The 18,712-nt window shown below is 40.2% G+C and overlaps 1 protein-coding gene across 2 annotated transcripts in view; it reads left to right on the top strand.

The window, feature by feature from the left end:
* ATG13 (autophagy related 13) overlaps window positions 1-18,712 on the top strand; it is a 1,186,869-nt gene that overhangs the window by 546,753 nt on the left and 621,404 nt on the right. The gene's annotated exons all lie outside the window — the stretch shown is intronic.

Raw genomic sequence — 18,712 nt, forward strand, 5'->3', positions numbered from 1 at the left:
GCTATCTTTGAGTGTTGGTTAGGTGTTTAAGTCTTACTTATTGATGTAGCAGATGAGGAACATACATACTTTGTTGATCTTTAAATAAGCACAGTCATGCTTAACAGCCATCCTAATCTTTATTCTGGCATCCATACTCGTACTGTCTATCTTTAGCTTGGCCATCTCAATTAGAGATGCCATGTCCTGTTGTTTGCCATGTGATTCCCCTTCCATTCAATAACAGCAGTTTCTGTTGCTGTAAAAAGGGAGCAGTTTCTAGTTCTGCTGTTGGGGATGGAACTTGCTTCTCAAAGGAATGTGCTTCATAGGCCTTCATTGTGGTCATATTTTGGATGGAATAGAGTAGTGACTGTGTATGGCCATCATTACAGGCAACTGTGGCAGTCCTTAAACCCCCCATTTTCTTTTGGAAAAGCAGAGAATGTATTAACATTATAAAATGTACACCGTTTCACCCAACCTGCAAAGTAGGAGAGTTGCATCATGTGCTAAGCTTTTTTCTTCCTTATTTGGTGGCCCAATAACTCAAGTCCTTTACTAAATCAGTCATCTGCATTGAATATCTAACTGCATTTTAGACAGCACAGTTGTTCCATTTAGAAAATTTGTAAAGCATCACTACAAATAAAATGTGCTCTGTTTTAGATGGCAGAACTTTGGAGGTGTATGAGCCATCCTTTCCACCATTTAAACTGCTTTATTGTTAAATCTTACAGGATTGCAAAATCGTTAAGGTACAAGCTGTGGCTAAGTCAAGAACCACTTGTTTCTGACTGATAATTACATGCTTCTGGAATGCAGTTTTAATATTGTATTAACTTGCTTATGTCTGTAGTACTGAAAGCTAAAGATGAATATTGTTCTTGTTTGAAATTGCCTTGAAACAGTTTTTCAGACTGCAATGTCCACTACTTTTGGCTATTTCTTTTTAACTTGTACTGTAGCACTCTTTCCTTGTTTTGAGAGAAGACTCCTAGCAAGACTTGTTCAAAAAATAAATGTAAAAATATATGGGCCATTTTCAGTTTCAGCCCAGGAAATACAAGGAGACGAGACAATACTACAAAATGGTAAATACACATTAGATTTGAACAGAAGCATAGCTGGTTCACTCAGTGACCTGGGGTGGTACAATGAGCCTCCCCCTCAAGTGAAAAGCAAAAAAAATGCTTCACTATCGTAAGTGCGTTTGGTTTATTGCAGTTAGATCTACGCCGCCCCCCCCCCACTCTTCCAAAAAAAAAATGATGCTCTTTCTGCTGACATGGTTGGCCAGATGCAGACCTAGCACCCTGCTTCTGCCTGCCTCGGCTACTCAGGTCACATTTCTGTGCCCTGCCCCCAGCCCTCTTTCAACATATTTAATTAAAAAAATACTTTATTTTTTAAACTGTATGGCAAACTGTTTGCTACAAATGTAGCAAACGGTTCCTGCAGTTTATACCCTGCGTACACAGAGCACTACAGCTTTCATGTGTCAGGGGAAAAAAAGTTATTTTTAAACTATAGTTTATACCTTGACTGGCCGGAGCACTACAGAGCTCATATTTTAGTTTAAGAAGAATTCCTAGTTTTTAAACTTTATCTAGCTGCATGGTACAAATGTAGCAGACAGTTGCTACAGTTTATACCCTATCTGCACAGTGTGCTACATTGCTCAGGGTTTAGTTAAAAAAAAAAAAAAGAAAATTTTGTTTTTTACTCTTAAATTTTAGCAAACTGCTTGCTACAGTTTAGACCACACACGGAGTGCCACAGCAGTTAGGTTTGACTGCAAATGCAATACTGGATTTTAAAAGTCTGTGTTACATTAAAGACAGATCAGGATTGGCTTTCATGCACCCCCAGCACTCTTCATCCAACAGTCACCCCTCTTGCCCCACCCCAGCTATATGCTACTGGATTTATAAACAGATTTATCAGGGACTTCCAAGATGGCTGCACACTGATCATCAGCTTAACATTGTTTTTCCCAGTGTGAAAACAGAAACTGAAAAACAAAAGCCAGTTATATTGTCAACTTGAGTAAAATTAAGTTACTATCTAGTAACTACAGTCCCTGGATGCTAGCAAAGAAGAAACTAAGAGAACTTGAAAGAAAATCAACTAGAAAAGGTGAAGAGAAAACACTAGTTGTGAAGAATCCAGTAGCTGTTCTGCAACAAAATAGTTAAAGCTCCAGCACTGGTGCAAGAGATGGCTCCCTCCCAGTAATCTAGGAAAACATAAGTCAAATATGCTAAGTGCTGATTAGAATAAATGAAACACTAAAGGAGTATATCAACTCAAACATCAAAAGACTGGAAAAATTGAAAAAGTTTTAAACATTTGTTCAGATGAGCTAATAAACGGGCAAAAATCAGAGGTCAAAATGAAGAAAAGACTGGCTGAGTATGTTTGTTTGTGTCTTTCGGCTTTTCCCGGTTAGGGGTCGCCATAGCGGAACTCCGGTCCGCTAATGATTGGTAGTTGATTTTTACATGCTGAGTTACCAGCCTTGACGCACAACCTTCAACGAAGGTACGCCCATTCACGCATATCTCCACGCAGAAGACGCTCTAACTGAGAATCGAACTGGACAGCGTCTTACTGTGAGGCGACAACGCTACCGCAGCACCACCACCGACTGGCTGAGTATGAGACTGCTCAAAAAGAGATATTTAAGAAAATGGTAGAATTAGAGAGTAGAGTAGGTAGGGAAATCTGAGATTTATCTGATGTACCAGAGAAACTAGAAGGAACAAACTGTATTCATTTTTTGAAGGCACAGATAAGCAGCTGGATTGGTATTCCATAGCACAAACTGTTAATTGAAAGGGCACACTGTGTACATGCTCTAAATTTGGCCATAAGAAAGCAGCCAAGACTTTTATTAGTAGGGATGCAAACCTACCAGCAGAAAGAGTTGATCATGACAAAACTGTGGCAAAAGGGCACAGTTTTAAAAGTTGGGGAGGGGACAGTAGAGTATTTGTGGAAAATGATTATTCTCTCTACACCAGGCAGAATAGAAACACATTTATTCCAGTAATTAGAGAATGTAGAGAGGCAGGTGTGAAATTCAAGCTGCTATATCCAGCTGTCTTCAGAATATTTTTCCTGGAGGATCAATTTTTTGATGCAGAACAGCTAAGGAGGAAATGCAAAGGTTTGTCCAACAAAGTGAGCCATCAAGCAGAAGGGGACTGTGCTTATTATTCTGCTGATAATAAAGCACATGGACACATGGAGAGACTTTGCCTCTCTTGTAGAGACAAGCACAGGAGTTGACCAGAAGAATCTGGAATAGCTTGGAATTGCACCGACATCTGGAGTTGAGATGGAGATGAACAGAGAGAAGACCAGCAGCACTGAAATTAGTGAATAAATTTAAAACTGCAAAGCATCAGTTGAATCTGTGAAATGCTGCTGTATAAGAAGAAGTGGAAAGAGTGGACTTTCCAGGTCCCTACAAGTTGAACAAAGTCAGCAGAAACATTTGTCTCACTTCATGTCAGAGGGGAGTAGAAGAAGAAGAAAAACAGTAACTATAAGTAAAACTGTTAACAGTATTTCTGTGAAACTTTTCACAATGTAAATTGCATATTTTGTAGTCTAGTAGTTTGTCCAAAAGTTACTAAACTAAACAGATGCTTTCTTAACTTCCTGTTCTTTCTTTTTTTTTTTTTTCTTTTTAAGAAATGTAGACATTACACCTCAAAAAGAGAAGAAAATGTAGACAGAAGCATGTTTAAATTAATAAGCTGTAATCTTGGGTTATTGAGGTGGGGGCTGCAGTGTAAAAGTACACTGGTTATAATATATGTAGCGCTGGTATTTTTTCTCTTATTTTTGCGTAGGTGAATGTCTGGATTAAGACCTTTGGCTTAAACAAATAAATTTCAAGTGGAAACAAGTAAATAAGAGAACAATGAATATAATGAAAAGTTTTTCTTTAGCAGTAAATGTTTTAGCTTGTCTTTCAGGCTGCAGCAGAGGAGTATATTTTTCTTTTTTCACTTAATGTTTCCATAGAGACAAACTGATAATAGGGCAGTAAAAGACAGAACAATGGTTTCTTCAAGACTAAAAATTAATGATTTCTGAAAGCATGCAAGTTGTCATACGGAGGTAAAGATTAAAAAACAGATGTCTGGAGTGTTTCTCCATGGGCCTCTGCTGAAAATTGGCTCGTTCCAAGTCAGACTTTCCCGGTTAACATATATAAAATAAAATAAACATCAGCTAAAGTAGAAGCACAGGCAGTAACATTCACCTTAGCATGGGTATTCTCAGTTTCAGGTTAATTAGGGCCTGTGTTAGCAGCTGTCCTTTTGGCACAAATGTTCCTAATAGGAGGGTTAAATTTCATTACTTGACGTTGTACATAGTTGTGTGTTGGTATTGAGTTAGGTGCTGGGGGTTATTCTGTTTTTTGAGGGTTTTTATTAAAAGAAAAAGTCTTATAAAATGTGACATAGGTTCCATTGTTGATGATAAGAAAACTTTATAAAAGTCTAACCTGCCAAGCATTAATGGGTGCATTATCACAAAATCTGGAAGTCGACATTTAAAAAAGCTGCCATATATAATAGGTGGGAATACTGACTTCTTACCATAATGATGACGCTTTCTGTATTATCTTGGAATGTGAATGGTCTCACAGGTATAGACAAAAAAGAAAAGTATACTTAATTGTATTAAGCGATGCAGATAGTAATGATAAAGACACATTTGGAAAGAACTGAGCATGTGATAAAGGATTTCAGGATGGATATTCTGTAGAATATCTGGGACAATGGAAAAGAGGAATATTTGTATTAATTAATAGAGGAACTCCAGCAGTTGATAACAGGAGAAAAAAAGGCAATAATGGTAGACTTGTGATATTAGGAGGCTACTGGCAAGGGATGAAGATTACGCTAGCATGTTTTTATATTCCACCTAAAACTGCTATTATGGAGCTTAAAACAAGTGTGAGAAATAATCAGCTTTTAGCAGGGAATATCATTTGTAATTGGGGCCTGGAATTTGATTTGCAACAATGAAGGATGTATTTGGGGGAGCCTAGAAAGGAAAATATAACAAGGGTAGATTTCTGAAGAAATTTATGAAAATGTTTGGTATGAAAGACATTAATTCAGTAGTAGGAACTCTGAGAGAATGTGCATATTATTCATCAAGGTACAATTATATTTCACGGGAACATGTGCATTTAATTGCGAACTTTGATACACATCCATTAACTGTTTCAGTTCATGCACCTGTAAGTACTAAAAATGCAGGGTAATGAAGTAAAGATGAGACACTGCACTTCCACACCTATATGATAAAAAGGGAGCAATTTTAAGGAATGGGTAGTGGAAATTATCTGGGAGTTATTAGGGAAGGTAGAAAATACTCCGTAAGTTACAACTAGTAAGTGGGATAAAATAGAAGTGCAGTTTAAAAATGAGGTAGAAAGAGATGTAGTTAAAAAGTAATGAGAATTATTTAGAGCGGCTGACAAAGGTTCAAGTATTGCAAAATAAGGGGAATCTCAAAGAACAAGAAGAGGTGCAATTCCAGAGTGCTGAAGAGAAATAAGGGAGTATCTGGATAATATGCTTGAGTTTAGAAAGCTTGCTGTTAAGCAACTGTTTTTTTTTTTTTTTTATGATAACTCCAGAGCACAAAAAGTTTTGCACAACAACTTAGGCAGCAGAAAGTAGAAATGGTTGTTGCCAAACTTAGGGAGCCTATAACAAGAAAAAATAACCAGAGATCCTTTAGAGATATTAGATATTTTTGGTAATTTTATGAAAATTTCTGTAAAGCAGAGAAGTAGAAAAAAAGCACAAATGGAAATATTTATGGAAGGCTTAAATATGCCAAAGTTAGAGGTAAATGATGCCCAGCAGCTAACAGTTAAGATAGGAGGAGAAGAGATAAAAATGGTAATGTATAACCCATCTGCAGGAAAGTCTCCAAGAATAGATAGTACTCCAGTGGAAGTTTGGAAGTGAGGCTGTAGAAGATTTTGTTTAATTATTAAGGGGGAGGCACTGACATCTTGGTAAAAAAGCTGTGGTGGCTGTAAAGACCTATCTAATCCAGCTTCATATTGGCCCATTTCAATTCTAAACCACGATTATAAGATGTTTGTCTATGATGGCTGAAAGAATCGCAAAGGTAATGCCAAAATTAATCGATATGGACCAGTGTGGTTTTGTGGAGGGGAGGCAAACATTTGACAACATTATTAAAACAATGATGAGCCATGAGAAAGCAGAATTTAAGAAAATAATTGCTGCTGTTGGTGGGTCTTGATGAGTAAGCTATGTTTTTTATGAGTAGGACATTGGAAGCATTTGCATTTCTTGGTACAATAATGTGGTTAATTAGAAGGATATAAGAGCGATCTGAGGCAAAAATCAAAGTTGAATTTTTCTTCAGGCAGAAGGAAATGTTAGAGGTGTACTTGGGAAGAAAGAGGTACCTGGGAGCATGTGTTCTCAGAGTGTAATGAGTGGGCAGACTTTCCCAACAGAGTACAAAATCAGGAATACTGGGCAAGCAAATAAGTGTTGAAAAGTTATTTAAAAAATGATGACAGTTTTGTCTTATCTTATACTTACTGAAGCTGCCGAATACAGCTCTGTGTTCGTGCCTAGTAGAAACAAAAGTCTGGGCAGCTTTTGCGTGTTGAAACCAAAGTCTATTTTTACAAGGCACTACAGCAGCAGCTAATCAAAGTCTGAGTAGTACACATAAACTTTGCATACTGTTAACCTTTTAAACTTTGCGCAGTACTATTTAAGTAATTTGTCTATATAACAGACAACACGGACAATACTGTACAGTTTGCAGGGTGTACTGTCTTAGATTTACACTTTTCAAACAATACGGATGATAATCTCCAGTACTCAGATCTAACAAAAAATCAGATTTTAACTTCTACACTTTTAATATCCTTTTTTATATCCTTTCTCATACCATTCAGATCTTGTCCATGAGAACAGCCTGTTGTTATTTAATACCTTTGGGATTTGCAATCTGTTACTTTGGTATCTTCCGATGTCGTACAGTCTATTCTGTTTCAAGGTGAATAACTTTAGGGAGTCTTTTGTATTGTGAACATTTACATATGAAAGCAGTTTTCCCATATTCCCTGCACCTGTGTCTCAGGAAATTTCTTATCTGTAATTTTCCTTGAAGCTTGTACCAAACACTGGACATTTAGCTGAATGCCTTTTTTAAGGAGTTATCCTTATCAGTGTTTTTCTCACGCTGTACCAGACCCTCATGTTACATTTACAGATGAATGCCTTTTTTATTTGATTTTTATCTGAGAACAGTTTAGCCCTTTAATATATGCACAGTGGATATAAAAAGTGTACTCACCCCTGTTAAAATGCTAGGTTTTTGTGATATAAAAAAAAAGAGACCACAATACATCATTTCAAAACATTCCCCACCCTTACTATGACCTATAACCTGTACAGTTCAGTTGAAAAATAAATCCGTTGGGGGGGGGGGTATAAAAAATGTACGATAAGCTGGTTGCATAAGTGTGCACACCCTTAAACTAATACTTTGTTAAAGCACCTTTTGATTTAATTACAACATTCAGTCTTCTTGGGTAGGAGTCTATCAGCATGGCACATCTTGACTTGACAATATTTGCCCACTCTTCCTTGCAAAAGTGCTTCAAATCTGTCAGATTGCGAGGGTATCTCTTGTGCACAGCCCTTTTCTGGTCACCCCCACAGATTTTTATTGGATTTAGCTCTGGGCTCTGGCTGGGCCATTCCAAAACTTTAATTTTCTTCTGGTGAAGCCATTCTTTTGTTGATTTGGATGCATGCTTGGGGTCATTGTTGTGTTGAAAGGTGAAATTCCTCTTCATCTTCGGCTTTCTAGCAGACGTCCGAAGATTTTGTGCCAAAAGTGACTGGTATTTGGAACTGTTCATAATTCCCTTCACCTTGGCTAAGCCTCAGTTCCAGCTGAAGAAAAGCAACCCCAAAGCATGATACTGCCTCCACCATGCTTCACCGTGGGGACGGTATTCTTAAGTGATACAAAGTGTTGTTTTTGCACCAAACGTACCGTTTGGATTTTTGGCCAAAAAGTTCAACCTTGGTCTCGTCAGACCATAACACATGTTCCCACATGGTTTTGGGAGACTTGATGTACTGTTTTGCAAATTTTAGCCGGGCCTGGATGTTTTTCTGTGTAAGAAAAGGCTTCCTTTTTGCAACCCTACCCCATAGTCCAGACATATAGAGAATACGGGCAATTGTTGTCACATGTAGTACACAACCAATACTTGCCAGAAATTCCTGCAGCTCCTTCAGTGTTGCTGTGAGGGTCTCTTGGCAGGCTCCCTGACCAGTTTTTGTCTTGTTTTTTCATCAATTTTGGAGGGACGTCCAGTTCTTTGCAATGTCACTGTTGTCCCATATTTTCTCCACTTTTTCATGACCGTCTTCACTGTGTTCCATAGTATATCCAATGCTGTGGAAATTATTTTGTACACGTTTCCTGACTGATACCTTTCAACAATGAGATCCCTTTGATGCTTTCTCTGCGAACCATGGCATTTGCTGTAGCAGGCAACTGAGTTAATGTCAGGAAAATCCTACTAGGGTGGCTGAACTTTATTTGGGGTTAATCAGAGTCTCTTTAATTGATGACAGGTGTGTACCCAAAAAGACTGAATGCTGTAAGTAAATCAAAAGGTGCTTCAACAAAGTATTAGTTTAAGGGTGTGCATACTTATGCAATCAGCTTATTGTACATTGTTTATGTTTTATATTTTTCCCCTAACAGATTTGTTTTTCAATTGAATTTTTCAGGTTATAGGTCACATTAAAGGAAGGAAAAGTTTTGAAATAATTTATTGTGGTCTCATTTTTTTATATCACAAAAACCTGGCTTTTAACAGGGGTGTGTACACTTTTTATATCCACTGTATGCATCTAATAGGTGTAACTTAAGGAAATTATTTGTGAGCTCGGATACAGATTCTGCATTGCTTAGACATAGTAAGGCCTTGTTAAGTTTAATTCTGGTGGCTGCCAAAAAAAGTAATTACTGAAAAATGTAAATGAAAATCTAAACCAACTACACTTGAAGTAGTGAATGTTGTAACATAGATAAAGGAACTGGAAGTGAGATCTTTAGAAAAGGGTATGAGTAAATTTCCTAGAAAAAATGGAAATTGTGGGAACAGTACATGCAGAAAAATGCTTTGGAGGAGGAATGAGGTTTAAACAAAAGTTGACTCAATTCCTGTCATGTAATGTTGGTTTGACAATGACTATAGAGAAGATTATATATAATGTATAATGTTTGTAATTGAGAATATGTTAATATGATTTGTTTTCAGTTATATAAATGTGTGAATGCTTGTGCCATAAGTGATAATTCAGTAAAGATCATAAAAAAATATTCCACAGCACTGAAGTGCCCTTTTCTGGATTTATCAAGTAGAAAAAAATGGTCTTTTTGCAAATAAAGGTAACTTTTCTTGATTAGCATGCCAGTTACATTCTTGAATTTGTTTTTCTCTTGTTTTCTTTGCCAGTGGAACTCCCTCTTAAATCTTGCCTCTGACCCTTCATAGATCCTCCTAATTAACCCTATTATTCTATCAGGGAGTGCAGATGCTATCATTGCCCTACTCATAAAATCCTAGCTTGATTGGATTGAGTGCCTTAGTGTCACTCTGGTGGCATAGAGGGATAAAGCCCTCACTATGACATAGCCATCAGAGGTTTGGTTAGTGGCTTGGGCAAGTGACTGAGTGGAAAGGAGGTATGGGTGTCCCTATTGGTGGGGCAGATGTTCTTAGTATTTCACTGTTGCAGTCATCACACTTGGATTTATCTGCCTGCAGGTAGCTCTCATTCGGCCCGAATACCAGAGTATTGGGATTCCTGCGTCGGTTGCTGTCACCTCTTCCATGACGTCAGGTCGTCAGGGGTGTAAAACATGCAGCTGATGCCATTACATCAGTCTTTCTTGCTGAGAAGGAGCCCGAAGCAGAAGCAGTTCGCAAGTGCCGGTTGGCCGCTACCTGAAATTTTCATTTGTTTGAGTTTCAGACCTGAAGTCTTCTAAAGTTACGTACCCCGTTGGGGATTCTTTTTTCTTGCTCTAACCGATGTCAGAAAAAATTAACAATTGTCTTGCCTGTGGAAAGCAAATACCTCACACAGATTTTCATTCTTACTACGTCATCTTTTTAGGGCCAGACCATGACGTCCCTCACTGTCAGTTTTGTGCCTTGTTTAATGCCCAAACCATTTGTCATCTTGCAATTTTTGTAGCTGAATTCTTTTGCTCTCATTCTCTGTATTCCAAAATGGCTTCGGTAAGCCATCCGATTACCGATCTTCTGAAAAAGCACAAAGACAGAGACAGAGTGTATAGGTCAAAAACTGCCGACTACGCTTCTACTAAGCTAGTCGCCAGTCTGCCGGTACTCAGTGACGTGCCTTTGCAACCCTTGATGCCCGCTTCTACAAATTCGCAGGCCTCTGCTGAGACCTATTCGGAGTCCAGTATGCCACAAGATGCTTCTTCGACTGTGGAACCTGTGGATGTCTGTACCTTGGATGGGTCTGGAGCCGCTGTGCAGGCACTGGCTTCTGAGGGTGTATTCTGACCTACCGATATTCATATTAAAACTGACAACTTCATTTCCAACTAAAACTACTGAGTTTCTCAAGCCCAGAGTTCGCACTACGCCTAGAAAACTGACATCCAAAGTGCATGCTCAAGCTCCCATGCCACAAAAATAAATGCTTAGAATGGCTGAAGACCTTATTAGTCTAATTAGGGGAAGCCAGCTTTCCCCTGCCAAAAGACAAAGAATTGAATTTTCTTCTGATTCTACAGACCAGGAGTCTGATGACTCTGTCCCTTCTGATTATCAAGAACATACCCTTATTTACCTATGAGGACTCAGATGCAGAGGCATCCATTCCCTCTGCCTCCCCTCCAGAGGATTTTTCTTTTGGTGAAACCTTGCATACCTTAAGAGAGCATTTCCGCTGGGAATGCCAGGACTATCCTCAGTCCAAAAAGAGACTCAGGGGATTTTTAGATTTGCCTCAGCACAGGCCTCTGGCTATACCCCCTGTTCTGGATATTGTAGATGATGTCTTCTTGGAGTCCAGTCTTACTCCTGACACCTTACCACCAGCTCCTAGAAAACCTGACAGGTACTACAGAGTACCTGACTCTCACAAATTTCTCTCTAAGAATCCTACTGCAGATCCAGAGACCATTTTCCAGGGACCTAAAGGCATTAAGGCTACTACAGCCAAAAACCCTACCCCTTCAGACAGGGATTCTAGAGCTTTAGACAGATGGGGTAAGAAGGTATATACCTCTGTAACTCGTGCCATCAGGGCTTTGACTTGCCAGATGTTCATCGTGTTACACTGCTGCAGTCATTACACTTGGGTTGTCCTTCCGTCAAGCGGTTCCCCAGTCTGCCTGAGTTCCAAAGTCTTGGTCCAGCGTCGGTTGCTGTCGTCTCCTCCCTGACGTCAGTGTGACAGGGGTATATAAGATGCAGCCGACGCCATTTTCTTCAGTCTTTCTTGCTGCGCGGTGCCCGAAGCAAAAGCAGTTCGCAAGTGCCGGTCGGCCGACTCCTGAGATTTTCATTCCGAATCCAGAACCGAAGTCTTCTACAAAGTTAAGTACTCCGTTGGGGAAACTTTTTCTTGCCTCAGACCGATGTCAGTAAAACTTAATAACTGTATTTCTTGTGGGAAGCAAATACCTCATAAGGATTTCCACTCCTATTGTATCCCATACCTAGGCCCGGACCACGACGTCACTGGTTGTCGGTTTTGTGCTAGGTTTAACAAGCGCACTATTAAATGGTTTGATTTTGCCCGACATTATTTTGGCAGAAAATTCAATTACACCATGCCATCGGAACTACCGACGACCGTAATACATAAAAAGCGCAAAGACAAGGACAGGCATCCGAGGCCCAAAACTGACGACGAGGCCGGTCGCCGGTTTTCAGCGAGGTGCCTACGCAGCCCCTGACGACCACTTCCACAGAACCACAGACCGCCTCCGACTCCCACATGGAGTTGGCTGGGCCGTTGAAAGCACAAGATTATAAGCCTACCGAAGCTAACCCTTCAGAGGGAACCGAAGTAGCTGAGCAAACCACAGCTTCAGAGGGTCTTTTCAGACCTACCCAGTTAACCATTAAACCCTCTGCTAAGTCTCAGCCCCCCTTAAAAACAAAGAAACAGATACAGCATTCTCCAGAACAGGCCTCCATGCCTAAGAAACAAATGCTCAAAATGGCGGAAGACCTAATCACCCTGATCAGGGGGTCCCATCCCCCACCTGTTAAAAGGCCCAGAAAGGATGCAGACTATGAATCTTCCGACCAGGTGTCCATTTCTGTTGTACCCCTTTTAGCCAAGACAGCAAGAAGAATCTCTGAACCTAACCCTGTGGGTGATAGAGTTCTGATCCCTTTCAGACACGTGTATTCTGAGTACATACTAAATGTTCTGCAGGAGGCCAGGAAACCCAGTACTATGAGGTCCTATCTGTCCAAGTGGAAAAGGTTCTCCATTTGGCATCTAAAAAGACAAGCTATACATATTTCAAGTAGGGGCCCCCCTAATACTGTCTTATCTGTGTGAATTGTTGCAGACAGGGTTGGCATATTCCTCTGTAAAGGCTCACCTTGCTGCTATTTCTGTATGTCTGCCTTTAGAACCACCACTTGCTTCTAGACTTCAATTGACGTTATTCCTAAAAGGGGTGCTACACCTCAGACCACCAGGAGGCCAGTTCCACCACCCTTGGGACCTGAACTATGTGTTGCAAAAGCTCACTGTTGCTCCATTTGAGCCAGCAGCCACAGCCTCTCTAAAGTATTGCACTTGGAAAACTGTGCTTTTGGTGGCCTTAACTTCAGCCAGGAGAGTATCAGAGTTCCAGGCCCTCATGATCAGCCCACCTGTTTTGATCTTCCACAAGGATAGGGTTGCCTTACAAACTAACCCGGCCATTATGCCTAAGGTGGTCAATGAGTTATCCCTGAATCAATGTATCCACCTTCCCATTTTCTTCCTGCAGCCCCGGCATGACAGTGAGAGAGTCCTGCATTCCCTTGATGCTCACAGACAACTCAAATTCTACATTGACAAGACTAAATCTATTAGAAGATCAGAGCAACTGTTTGTCTCCTTTCACTCCAGGGCTCTGGGAAAAGCTATGACTAAACAGACTGTTTCTACTTGGATTTCCAAAGTCATCTCCTTTTGTCTACTATGGAAAACATGTACACTCCAATATTAAACCCCATTCTACTAGGGCCATGGCCTCTTCTGGAGCCTTTTTCAAGGAGTTGGACACTGCCTGTATTGTAGAAGCAGCTACCTTGACATCTGTGCATACCTTCACAAAATCTTACAAACTGGATCACATCTCCAGAGCCAGAGCAGGGTTTGCTAAAGCAATCCTGCATGGATTGTTGGAAAATAGTTCCAAACCACCCTGTTCTTCCCTTTGAGTTATGGCACTCACCCAAATGTTAAGAATACTGCAACATGAGAATAGAAGGACATAGAATAGTTGTGTAAAATCTTACCATAACCATAGATGTCCTTCTCTTTTACGTTGCAGTATCGTCTCCCATCCTCCTACCCCGTATTCAAAAGAAAATTTGGGCTTTGCTAGATGATTAGGGACTTGTTCAGCTGTCCTGGGACTGAGGTCCAATTGGGGCACTAGGTTCTGAGGAAGGTACATGCAGACATTACTTTTATGGCCCACGTTCCCTACGGCTGTCAGATGTCCCATTTACCTTGCAGTTACTAAAGCTTTTGTATGCTGGCCGAATGTTCCGGTCACTAGGTGGAGGCTAAGCCAAAGGTTAAGAATACTGTAACATGGAAGAGAAGGACATCTTTGGTTATGGTAAGAGTTAATCATGCAGTATTTTATATGCTCTACTAATTATCCATTTTTTAACAGCTGCTTCTGTTCTAGATTAAACTGAAAACTCTACCAGAGCATCTCTTTCACTTGAAATTCCCCATCCGGTTCTCTTTTCCTGTATTCTGAGATCAAACACTAGTAGGGAAGGCAGTCTCTAGCCTGCAATCCAAATGTCTTCTTGTCCTCGTCCCACGCTACTACCTTTCCTGCTAGAGTTATTTACTCCCAGTATCTTGGTTACTTTGCCAGGTTACTTCAGTAAATTGTAGCCCCCTCTTGCCTATTTTCTGAACCCCTCTTTGAAGTCATCCTTTCTGGCAAAATCTTCTTTCTGCTATCTCGTATTAGCTTAATTCTTAAAATACTTTCTGCCACTTTATGAGTATAATATTTTGTATGGTTGTTATTTTTCCTCCTTAAAGCTCTGCAATCAAAATCCCACTCTATCTCTATTTCTTGAACTTCCCCCTTGCTGCATTATCCCTTTCTGCTTTGAATTATAACCTTCTACTTGTGTTATGTATAAAGCCTTAACTGTGTAGATCTAAAATATCCCTTCAAAAATATCCCTTCAAATTAGGTAAATCTAAACTACTTTGTTCTGTTGGAAGGATCAGCTTATCCCACTTAATCCTTGCCATCTTTCCCTTCCAGATAAAACCCTTCCACTCGTTATTAATTATTGTCCCCCTACTTCTCCTCGAGTTAATAAAAGTATGCCTAACTCGACTATACAAGATTGAAGGAACTGATAAGATTTTCAGTGCTTGTATCTTACTATCCATATCCATAAGTAAGAGCTTCCATTTTCTCAGTTTTTGTATTCTCTTCTGATTAGTGTCTTCCCACATATCATTAGCTGCCATAACAGAAGACTTTTTAATCCATACTCCTAAATACTTAATCTTATGATGACCCTATATTTGTGAGTGTTGCTGAACCAATTGTTGTGTGGGTACATAATTTACAGCCATAGCCTTTGTTTATCTTAATTAATTTTATATCCCAAAAAAACTAAACTATCTCCGAATGCTCCACAGCAGTGAGATGTCCTTTTCTGGATTTATCAGGTACAAAATAATATCATTTGCAAATAAAGACAACTTTTCTTGATTACCATACCAATTATATCGTTGTTTTTTCTGAGTCCTTTATATTTAGAGCTATTGGCAAAGAAAATAAAGGAAGTAAAGAAAGATGACATCCCTATCTGGTTCCTCTATTCAAACACAGCTTATCTGACAGGAACCCTCCCACTTTAATTCATGCCTCTGATCCTTTATATATCCTTCTGATTAATCTTGTTATTGTATTATGGAATACAAATGCTTCCATTGTCCCTCTCATAAAATTCTAGCGTAATCTGTCAAATACTTTATCTGCATCAAGGCTCTCCAACAACAGATCTATTTTCTTACAGTTTGCTTCCCTGTGGATCATCATTTTTTAAACACAAAATATCTTCGTGAAATTGTCATGTATGACATAGATAGTCTTACATTTATAAAAATGAAAACTAACCATATTGACATAATTTTAGCTGCAAACATTATACATTGCAAACCACGTTGACATAATTGTAGTTGCAAACATTATGCATCACTTATCTATCCAGTCGTTGTCATTCAAACTTTACATAGCTCATTCAAATTCTGCCTTCTTTTAAACCTCATTCTTCTCCTGTATGTACTGTTCCCACAATTCCCATTTTTCCTATGTAATGTGCTCCTACCCTTTTCTAAAGGTCCAGATTCCAGTTGTTTTATCTCTGTTACTATAGTCACTACTTTCTAGTACAGTTCATTTAGACTTTGATTTCCATTTTCTAGTAATTGCTTTTTTGCAAGCCACCATAGTTAGACTCAGCAAGGCCTAACTGTGTTTAGGCAATTCCGATTCTGTATCATTGCTCAAAAAAATCATTTCTTTAGTTGCAACAATTTGTTCACCCAGAACCTCTGATAGAACAGTCTGCAGTGAATCTTTAAAGTCTGCCAACTCAATATACTCCTAGAAAATATGTTCTCAGCTACCACTTTCTTCCCCATCGCACCTCAAACATTTACTGTCTACCTGAGGAAAAATTCTTTGGAGTCTACTTAAGGGTATAAAAGTATCTATGCAAACACTTCCAAGCAAAGATCCCTAAATCTTCTAGATTTTGTTGCATGTTTAGGAGACATACATATATCCCCCATTGTTTCTTTGTGAATTGCTTATCCAGTCTCTCTTCCCAATGCTTTATAACATCATCTGAATGATTCTTATAGTTACCATGCAATATTTTATATGCTCACTAATTATTCCTTTTTAATGGCAGCTTCTCTTCTAGGTTCTAATAAAAACTGTACCCGTGCTGGTCTTTCGTTTAGGATCCCCCTATTTCTTTCTCTTTGCCTATACTCTGATATTAGTCCTTGATAGGGAAGGCAGTCTCTAACCTACAGTCTAAATAAATTATTGGTGTCTTTCTATTCTGTTACCTTTCCTCTCTAAATGTCCTTCTGTTTCCATATTGTAGTATTCATAACCTTTAGGTTATCCTCTGCTTAGCTTTCATAATGTCCAGCCAGTATACAAAAGTTTTAGTCACTGTAGTGTACATGGGACGTCCGACATTGGCCGTAGGGTACTCGGGCCATAAAACTGACATCTGCACATAACTTTCCACAGAACGTCTCTGCTGCCAGTTGAATGTCAGCTCTTCCTGCCGTCTCTGCCGTTGGATCTTCGAATTTAGGTGAGTACCCCGTTGGGGCTGTTTCTTCTTCTCTTTTGGTCATTGCATGCCTGCTTAGGTTCATGTCATCCAGGAAAGGAAAGTGTAGGTGCAGACGTCTGATCACCCATAGGGATGCCCACAACCTTTGCCTTTTCTATCTAGGGCCCAACTACGACCATAAAACTTGTGCGATTTGTCAGGCCTTCGTTCCTAAGAGTCTTCGCAGCTGTCTGCATGCCCTAAACATCTACTTAGAAAACCAGCATTTTAAATGCCTGGCTGTGGTGATGAAAGGGCCATCCGGTCAGACCGTCGAGACACCAAAAAAGAAGGCCAAAGTTTCCAGGCCTGGACCTACAACTGCACTTCCTTCACCCGACATTTCTCCTGTGGCCGTTGTTCGCCTGGGGAATATACAGAACCATTTAAGTTAGGCATAGCGGGTACTGTTCAGGAGGCCACAGAACGTAGGTCTGAAAGCACATCTATGGAGGTTTTGCAAACATCAGATGCCAACGACGAGGGGGAACCTTGGCTTGCAACAGATGTCCAGACCGATTCTTCCACTGCATTAGAATAGTCTGAACCTAGGCCCTACTCCCTCTAGGCCTACCTCTTTCCTAAAAAGGAAACAAAAGACAAAACACGTCTCTCCACCTTCAAAAGGCCTGCCTAATTGGCAAACTTTCGCTCAAAGATTATTTAATGCTTTCATGCCCCTTAGACCTTCTATGCCTACTTCCCCTCTGGCTGCCCCTCCAATTGTCAGTCATAGACCTCAGACTGAAGATCCTCATTCTATTGATGCTGAGGACACTTCAGATTCCTCTTCAGAGGACTCACTTTCCTATGCCTCTCGGATGCCTTCACCCTTGGGTATGCCTCCTGTGGGGAGAACTCTTTTGAGGCAGACTTCCCAGGAAGACAACCTCACCTTTGGTGAAACCATCTCTAAAATGAGAGAGGTTTTTAAATGGAATTCCACAGAAATGTAAGAGGTTCAAATGAGGTATTATGAACTCTTACAAATGGACACCCCTTCACCTTCTGTCATCCGTCTGGTCTTACCAGCCTTTTTGGATGCCTTCAATACAGCCTCTCAAAACCCTGATTCCCAACCACCAGCCCCTAGAAAGCCTGACAGGTTCTACAAGATCCCAGAAGGGGACACATTTCTGATTAAATCCTTGGTTGCAGACCCTGGCACTGTTTCAGTCTCTGCAGCCAAACCTTCCAGATTACTTCCCTCCACCTCTGTCCTTCCCACTGATAAAGACAGTAAGACCATGGAACGCATTGGCAAAAACGTATACACCTCTACCATTTTGACTTTTAGGGCAGTCAACTACCAGGCACATATGTCAAAGTATGCCCTGGCCCTTTTGACCCAGGTTTCTAAACTTTTGGCTGATCTCCCAGACGTGCCTTCTAAGGCCCAGATGTGTAGCCTCATCTTCTTGTCTTCTCAATTGACAAGGCACTCTGTCAGATGCAGCTATGATACTGTAGAGGCCTCTGCCAGATCTGCAGCTTCTGCCTCCGTGCTTAGAAGATGTTTGTGGCTGAGACTCCAGCCCCTACCTGATGATATCAGGGCTAAACCTCTGTATGCATCCCTGGACAATTCTACCCTTTTTGGGGCTAAAGTGGCAGAGCTTTTCAAAACCTTTCAGCCAAAGGGGAATGAAGGACAAGACTTAAAACAGTTGTTTGTTTCTCCAATCCCTAAATTCCGTAGGAATTATCCTACCAAGATACAGTTCATCAGGAAACATTCTGCTCATACCCCTCATTCTAGGAGCAAAAGGAGCTCCAGGAAGCAGCAGCCTCCTTCCAGGCCTGCTTAGACCCCAGTTCAGAAACCTCAGTTTCAGGACAAGGCAGGTAGTCTATGATTACCTGCTTTCCCCTTCACCCCCTTCTGGATTCCATTCCCCTTTTCCAAAGTCTCTCTCACTGTCTTCCAGTCTGGGAAAGCATTATCTCAGACAAGTGGGTAATGTCTGTTATAGAAAAGGGTTACTTCATGAC

This window comes from Protopterus annectens, chromosome 9.part0 (genome assembly GCF_019279795.1).
Source record: "Protopterus annectens isolate FY-2018-M chromosome 9.part0, PAN1.0, whole genome shotgun sequence".
Classification (NCBI taxonomy): domain Eukaryota; kingdom Metazoa; phylum Chordata; order Ceratodontiformes; family Protopteridae; genus Protopterus; species Protopterus annectens.